The sequence below is a fragment of the Apus apus genome, chromosome Z (genome assembly GCF_020740795.1).
Source record: "Apus apus isolate bApuApu2 chromosome Z, bApuApu2.pri.cur, whole genome shotgun sequence".
Taxonomy (NCBI): domain Eukaryota; kingdom Metazoa; phylum Chordata; class Aves; order Apodiformes; family Apodidae; genus Apus; species Apus apus.
In genome coordinates this window covers 33,987,734-33,994,799 of record NC_067312.1, presented here as the reverse complement: position 1 = coordinate 33,994,799, position 7,066 = coordinate 33,987,734, and the positions used below count along the sequence as shown (strand labels likewise).

General features: G+C 39.8%; 1 non-coding gene across 1 annotated transcript; it reads left to right on the top strand.

Annotated features, from left to right (window-relative positions):
- The first annotated feature begins 6,217 nt into the window (after positions 1-6,217).
- Positions 6,218-6,289, top strand: TRNAH-GUG (transfer RNA histidin (anticodon GUG)). Its single transcript has one exon. It is a non-coding gene; the product is annotated as a tRNA-His (tRNA).
- Positions 6,290-7,066: the final 777 nt, after the last annotated feature.

The window sequence follows — 7,066 nt, the reverse complement described above, 5'->3', positions numbered from 1 at the left end:
TTATTTGAATGCTGACATGAGTGCTCTGCTGGCTGATGCTTGTGCAAAGTGAGGTGAATGCCAGCTGACTACAATTTTCCTTGACACAGAAGTTGTGTTACAAGTTCTGTTACACAAATGTGACTGGATATAAATAATGGTGATGGCATGGGATTTTGCTACTTTGAAGATTTTATCTATGTAATTTGCTCCCCTTGTGCTATTAAAGTCTATATTTAAATATACATGGTTGCAGATGTAGCCATACTAGCTTTGAGATTTTGCTGTTCCTGTAAGCAGGTAGAGGGTTCTGGCAGAACTTTTTAATTCACTCTAGGTCTGTGGCTACAAGAAAGAAACATGAAAACTGCAGGAAGGAGGGGGGAAAAAATATTAAAAGAAAAAAAAAAATCCTTATGACAGGGAGCAGTTTTTTCATGAAGAAAAGTTACCTGGTGATGGTTAAGGGAAAGTGCTAGACATTTGTATAATCATCCATGACTGATTCTTGGGGCGTACAAAACAAAAGAAAAGCATCATAACAGGCATGCAATGGAATTCAGTGAAAAATAGGAATCCCAAGGTGACAGTTCTGGACTAAAATCCTTGCATAGGAGATAACACAGAAAATACGAGTGGTTGTAGTACTAATAGAAATAATACTGTGTAAGTCTCAGCTGCCTCAATGTACTCCATCTATGCACCAAAGGCCCGGTAAAATGACAGCCCTTTAAGGAGAAAGAGGAAAAGGTTCACCATTTCCTGGAGCTATGCATGATGTTTTCTCACCCTCCCTGCACACCTTTTGATGCCTCTAATACTCTTTATTGGGAGGTGAAAGCTGCCACTGCAAGGCAAGGGTGTGAGATTTGCTGAGTTACTCACTCGTGCAATACAAAGGGCTCTGCAAGCCTCATCCAAATGAGTAGGAGGTCAGTGTTCCTTGCAGGTCAGAAAAGGGAAGCACACCCTGCTTGTGGGAATTCAGGTGGCTCTCAGTCCATACAGCTGGTATGCCCACATTTAGTGGTGACAACGCTGATCCAAAGGCAGTCAGCAATACTTCAGTCAGAGACTGAACACCCTGTATGTATGCAGCAATAAAAACCCTATGCCTTCCAATAGTGAAACGAATCAGAATTGTCTATATGCAGCACACCGGGACTTCACCCTGTGCAAATGATGGCACCAGTGCAAGGGAGCAAAGAATGCCTTCAGATGCTGGCCTGAATGGCTTGCAGTACTTAAATGTACCTTCAGCTCTCACCTTCTTTCCTGTTCACTAAGGATGTAATCAGAGAGGATGGGACCTGTAAATATTGGGTAAGCTAACTCTGCAATGAAAACTAACAAGCAGATATGTCATGGGATTCACCTTCTCCTACAAGCATGTTGGAAGTTGCTGTCTAGACATTGTCAGAACTCCAGGTGTGTGTTACTTCTTCAAGGCAGCGTTTTGATCTGGGTGATGATTGTGCCTCCTACAGAAGCTGACTTTCACTGAATATCCTCATTATTGCTCCATCAAAATCTCTAATCCTTTTATATTTTTAATAGCAAAGAGCCCAAAGCTAAATTTTGTCAGCCTGTAATAAATTCTGGGTTTTTTGTTGATTTCTTGTTTGTTTGTGGGGGTTTTTTGTGGTGTTTTTTTTTTTAATTATTATTATTAATATTATGTATATTATTAATATTATTATTTGCTTTGTTTTGTTTTGTTTGTTTTTCTTTATCATTGATGTGCCTGTGTGTGGAGATTGGCTTTCTTGCCTGAAGGCATCCATTTGCAAAACACCAGAGAAAAGTCAGTAGAATTCTAATGGTAAAAAGCAGTACTAAAAGAGACCTTCTTACTTGTACATCCCAAAATGTTGTGCTATAACAAATGCCTACTGTATAAATGGTAATAACAATTTAAAAATACTTATTCAAGATTGTGAAGCAAACTGGTGATGCAAACTGGTGATAATACAAACTAAGTAGTTTAAAGAGGGTATTAAGCCAATTTGGGACTTTGACCTAGCACCCAAGTCTTCTCTGTCGTGCAGTTCATTTGAACTACATGGAGTCATGGACAGTCATGGAGATTAAGACTGTAACTCAAAATTAAACAGAGGTATTGTGCCTCTGAATTTTAAGTTTAGAAGAAACACATCCTCTCTGGTAGAGGCCAGGTGGGAAACAGGCTGAGAAACCCAGAGATGTAATAGAAGTAGGCAGAGGAGAGATCTGATCAGGGTCTCCTGTTTCCTTGGTGAATGTCTTGGGCTACTTTTCTATGGGTATGCAGAGACCATGCCAGTCTCAGGCTTTCTGCCAAGTGTTATACGTTCACAGCTAATTCATGACAGAGGCAAACTCATAAACTCCATGGCCTGACAAAGGGCGCACTCAGCTAAAACACAGGTGAGTGTTTAGGTGAGTAGCCTAGGGGCTAGTCTCAATAAATGCTTGCTTCTGCTAACAGTAAATGTAAAAGTTCAGACTAGAGACACTAGGAGAGATTCACCTTACTTTAATTCATAAGCTGGTAAGTAAAGAATCGCTTTGGGAAATGGAAGAGAGACAGATTATTTGCATCTGCTTCAAGTCCTCCTTCTTCCAGACCTGCCCATGAACTTGTTGGGTATTTGGGAACAGAGGAAGTGTCTTCTGATTAGTTATTCCTTTTGACCAGAGATTCAATCCTGAACAAGAGAAATGTTCTGTCCAAAACTGATATCTTAACAGAAGAAGTAATTGTTTTGAAATATTATTTTTAAGGGAAAACAAAAACACCAAACAGAAATAATTTTATTAAAACAAAAACAAAAAATCCCAACAAAAAAAAATTAATAATAATTTAAAAAAACCACACACACACAAAAAACAAAAACAAAAACAGAAACCTGTAAATCCTTATAATGTCTTCTCAGTCATGCAGCAGAAAATTTCACAGCTGTTTTCTGAGCTCAAGCAAAAGTTGCCAAGCTGGGCTCAGGGGCAGAGAATCACATGACTGCAGGTACTGCACAAGGCATGTTCATGTGCACTAACACTCTGGGGAAAAAAAAAAAAGAAACAGTAATAACATTTTCTAACCAAAATTGTTAAATAAATAAATGCAAACAATGACAAAATGCAGAGACACAGGGTGGAAAGTATTACCAGTGTAGTACAATTAATGAAACGATCATTCGTTACTCAGCCATTGCTGCTTATTGTATAATCTCAAAGATTTGTGGACTGATCTCAGGCTCCAAAGGTTTATGGATGTAATTGATGACATTTACTTATTATAACCTGCATTTTTTTCTCGTGCATACAAGTTTGAAATAAAAACTATATCCAGTGACCTCAACATAGCAAAAAAAGGCATTAGATTAAATTCTATGCTTTGTAAAAAAGATGGGAGTAGAAGTGCTTTTTTGTTTCTCTAACAGTCTTTTTTAAAACAATCACACAAAAATTTTAACAAACCTGTATGACTGCTGTAAAAAATAAGGTACCCCTATGACATCTATGGGGGATGATGTTGTATAGTGGAATAACACAGGTCTCAGCACCAATACAAGTATTTTAGTGATGATTTGTAAGACAAATCACACTTAAAATCATTCTATAAAGCACCTTGAGGAATCCTGCAGTAATTTTGACTTAAACCCCTTACTGTGAAGGAGGATGCTTTGGGCAGAAACCTGTGCCTGTATTATTAGTAGACTTCTGTCTTTTGGGAAAATCTGGATGTTCTGAGGAATTCAAACAAAACTGAAGTTGCTGTTCTTAATTCAGGACAGGTAACCAGTAACAGCAAGACAAATAAAATAAAATAAAATCATTTAAGGTCCTAAGTATGGAAATGAAGTAAATATTTTAAGAGTTCTACTTCCACAGGTCTACAATAACAAGAAAATTTGGAGAAGTTACGACTGATTCATTTTTGTTCCAGGTCTGTTCCACCTGCTCATGTGCACATGATGCTAAGCAATGCCATCTTCCAAATGCACTCATGCTCACATGTGGGTCACTAGGTGATGGTACTGTCCTGTTCACTGTTGAGACCTTTTGAGCTGACTTCATCCCTTACCTGCCATGCTTCTTTCTTGAACTGCAGTTGTCCATGTTTTTTCAATTAATACATTAAAAAAAAAAAAAAATAGAGGAAATTGGCAGTGCTGAAGAACACTTGATACTTTTCAATATTGGGTAGTAAATACTGGTGCCCAGTTTCTTTGTCCTGTTTAATAAAGGTCTTTGGAGTACTGAGGAGTATCATAGGACTTACCACATCAAAGCATTCACCCAGAAGTGGCAAACACTGTCCAAATATTCAGAGATTTTTCTAGAATTCAAAGGGCTTAGAGGCTGGTGAGGAAATGGGAAAAAAGCCTTCCCACACTGTGGCTTCTTACAGATGACAACATGTAAATGATGGCTTTACAGGTAATATCCACACTGTAATACACAAGCTGTGCTAGAGGGGACTTCCTTTTCCTGTCCTTTTTCCTCGACAAAAGATTAGCAACTTACTCTACTGACAACTGTGGCATGAGAAATGAAAGTCAGGGGTGGAGGGTGAAGATAGGAAGAGTCCTAGTACCTTCTTCATTTTTGTTTTTCATTGCTTATTTATGCAGTTATGCTTCATTTCTGCTCAGTATAATGGCTTTATGAGGCAGCAGCAAATCTAAGTTGAGGGATTAGTTTTATATCAGATGTGTAACACTCCTGATACTGGTTTTCTTTATTTGAAGCTTGTGACAGCAATGCAGTCCCTTAACAAATGGCTAGGCTGTGTGTGGCCGGACCAGAGGCCAGGTAAGCAAGCAGCCTTCCTGCAGAAGGGTACATTGACCTTTGAGCAAAATGCTATGCTGGACACATCAAACCATCAAGCAAGTCTGTAGGGTGAGGTACAGCAGTCGGAACCACCATTATTGCACCCTTTTCCTCGATGTGCCCCCAGCAACCATCAGAAAGAGACTGAGAGCATCCCTGTCCTTCCGTCCTGCAGCTCCAGCCCCTCCTTGTGCTTGCAGGAGGTAGGTACCTGCGCGTTTCCCTCAGGGAGGGGCAGTGCGATTCAGCACTGGGGCAGAGCTGTGTCTGTTCATAAGTTTGTTTTAAAGTCCCAGCCTGGTGTTTCTTTTGCACAGTTCACTTACGGAAGCGCAGACCTTCGTACAGAGTAAATCCATATCTCAACATCTTGAAGACATTTTTAACAGCACTGTGAATGACAGCCTATTAAGTATTTTTTTATGTCCTCCTCCTGCAGAGATGCAGTGTGGCACCGTACCACTGAACTCCGTGGTGTGTCTGTGGTCTCCAAGGCTATCAGTCAGGCAAGGTTTGTGAAGCAGACAAATTTTTTAAAATTAAATAATTAATATAACAGTGGGGAGGGTGAGCATGAGAACAGGCTGCATGTTCTGAGCCGGACTTGAGGCCCCCAGAGCCTGCTGTATTATTCTCTTTTCCTGTGATAATCTTTCCTTACTTTGCACTTCTGCTGGAGTTCTGTTGGAGCTCTTATTTGAGACAACTACCGAATTTTTGCTCCTGTGCTTATTTGAATGTTATTTACAGGGTTTTTTGTGCATGAACACCTGAAATAGGGCAGGTGATTCACAGCAGTTGCTTCAGTGTAACACTAATAGATGGTCTTAATTGATAGAACTGCTTACTCCCCTCAGTCTTTATTTGAAGCATTTTACCATCTTCTTCCACAGAAGATACTGCAAACTCTGGAAAAGGTGTTTTTTATGCTCTGTGCTTATTGCAGAGGTAAGGAAGAGGATGTCCATCAACACATGCACTTACATTATGATTAATCATACCCGGTTCAACTCAGCAAATGGCAGTTTTCAGTTCGGTAGATTCTGTTCTCTTGCCTGAATCTGTCTCTACAGCACGCTGCCAGACTTGCCTGCTGTCATGATTTTGCCTTCCCCACCACCGATAAAATAGGAAAAAAAATGTTCTCTTTGGAAGGATTTGGGAGGCAAGAGAAGGGTTATTATAGCTCTCCCGACCGTGTTTTTAGGCAGTGCTGATAAGCATGGATTATTAAGAGAAAGGAAATGTAAGTCTGGAAGCGACTTTCAGATGACAGGAACATGTGACTGCCTGCAGGAACGTTTAGAACCAGCTGCCGCTAAAACTCAGTGCAAACTCTAGGTGGCACCATTCGTATAAAATTTTTTGAGAGTGCTGGAGACAAAAGCTGTCACTTCATTCCAGAATTTTCAGGCAGCTTGCCGTGATCGTATAGTGGTTAGTACTCTGCGTTGTGGCCGCAGCAACCTCGGTTCAAATCCGAGTCACGGCAGGGGCAGGCACATCTTTTGAAGGATGTAACTACCGACTGTGTATCAAAAATAACCTATTTGTGATATCTAAGACTAAGACGAGAAGGAAATTTTAAAATCTCTAACTTTTACAGGAATGTTTTGCTAAAAGTGTATGTGCAACAAGTATGAGTAATCCTGTTGCCGAAGTCCATTAGGTTTTGATCTTTGCTGATTTTCCATGATAATTAAAGTAATCAGCCTGAATTACTTGGAAATATAACAGTGGTAGGCATGGAATCCCACTTACAAAGGCATAAACTACTGCTAGCAGAAGGTCTTTGCTGGTGACAGGGAAGAGGAACCATCACTTCTTAGGGACTCCAGTGATTCCCTTTGGTTTTTTGTGGTATGGTGCCTAACTTCACTGTCCTGTCCTCTAACTGAGAAATAAGAGCTCAGATTCTCAGACTGAAAACTTCTAAAATGACCATGTGGATTTTATAAATTAGTTACACTAACTAATGACAGCTTGTGTATTATATGATAAATTAACAACAAAATTACATAGCTGGTAACAACTATATCAAGAAAATATCATTATTATGGAGTTTATCAGATTATTTGGTTGCCACTGAATAGAGCTTATTGGTTGGTTCTTTAATTTGCTAAGGAGTTTTTTCAAAAGCAAGTGCTGTTTTTCTCTCACTGTTGCATCTGATGGGGCATCAGACCTCTGCATAATGGATTACATCTCCATCAGGTCTGACAGATTCAAGCAAGCTGGAGCAGGCCCAGCTCTTGCAGAGTGGGAATGA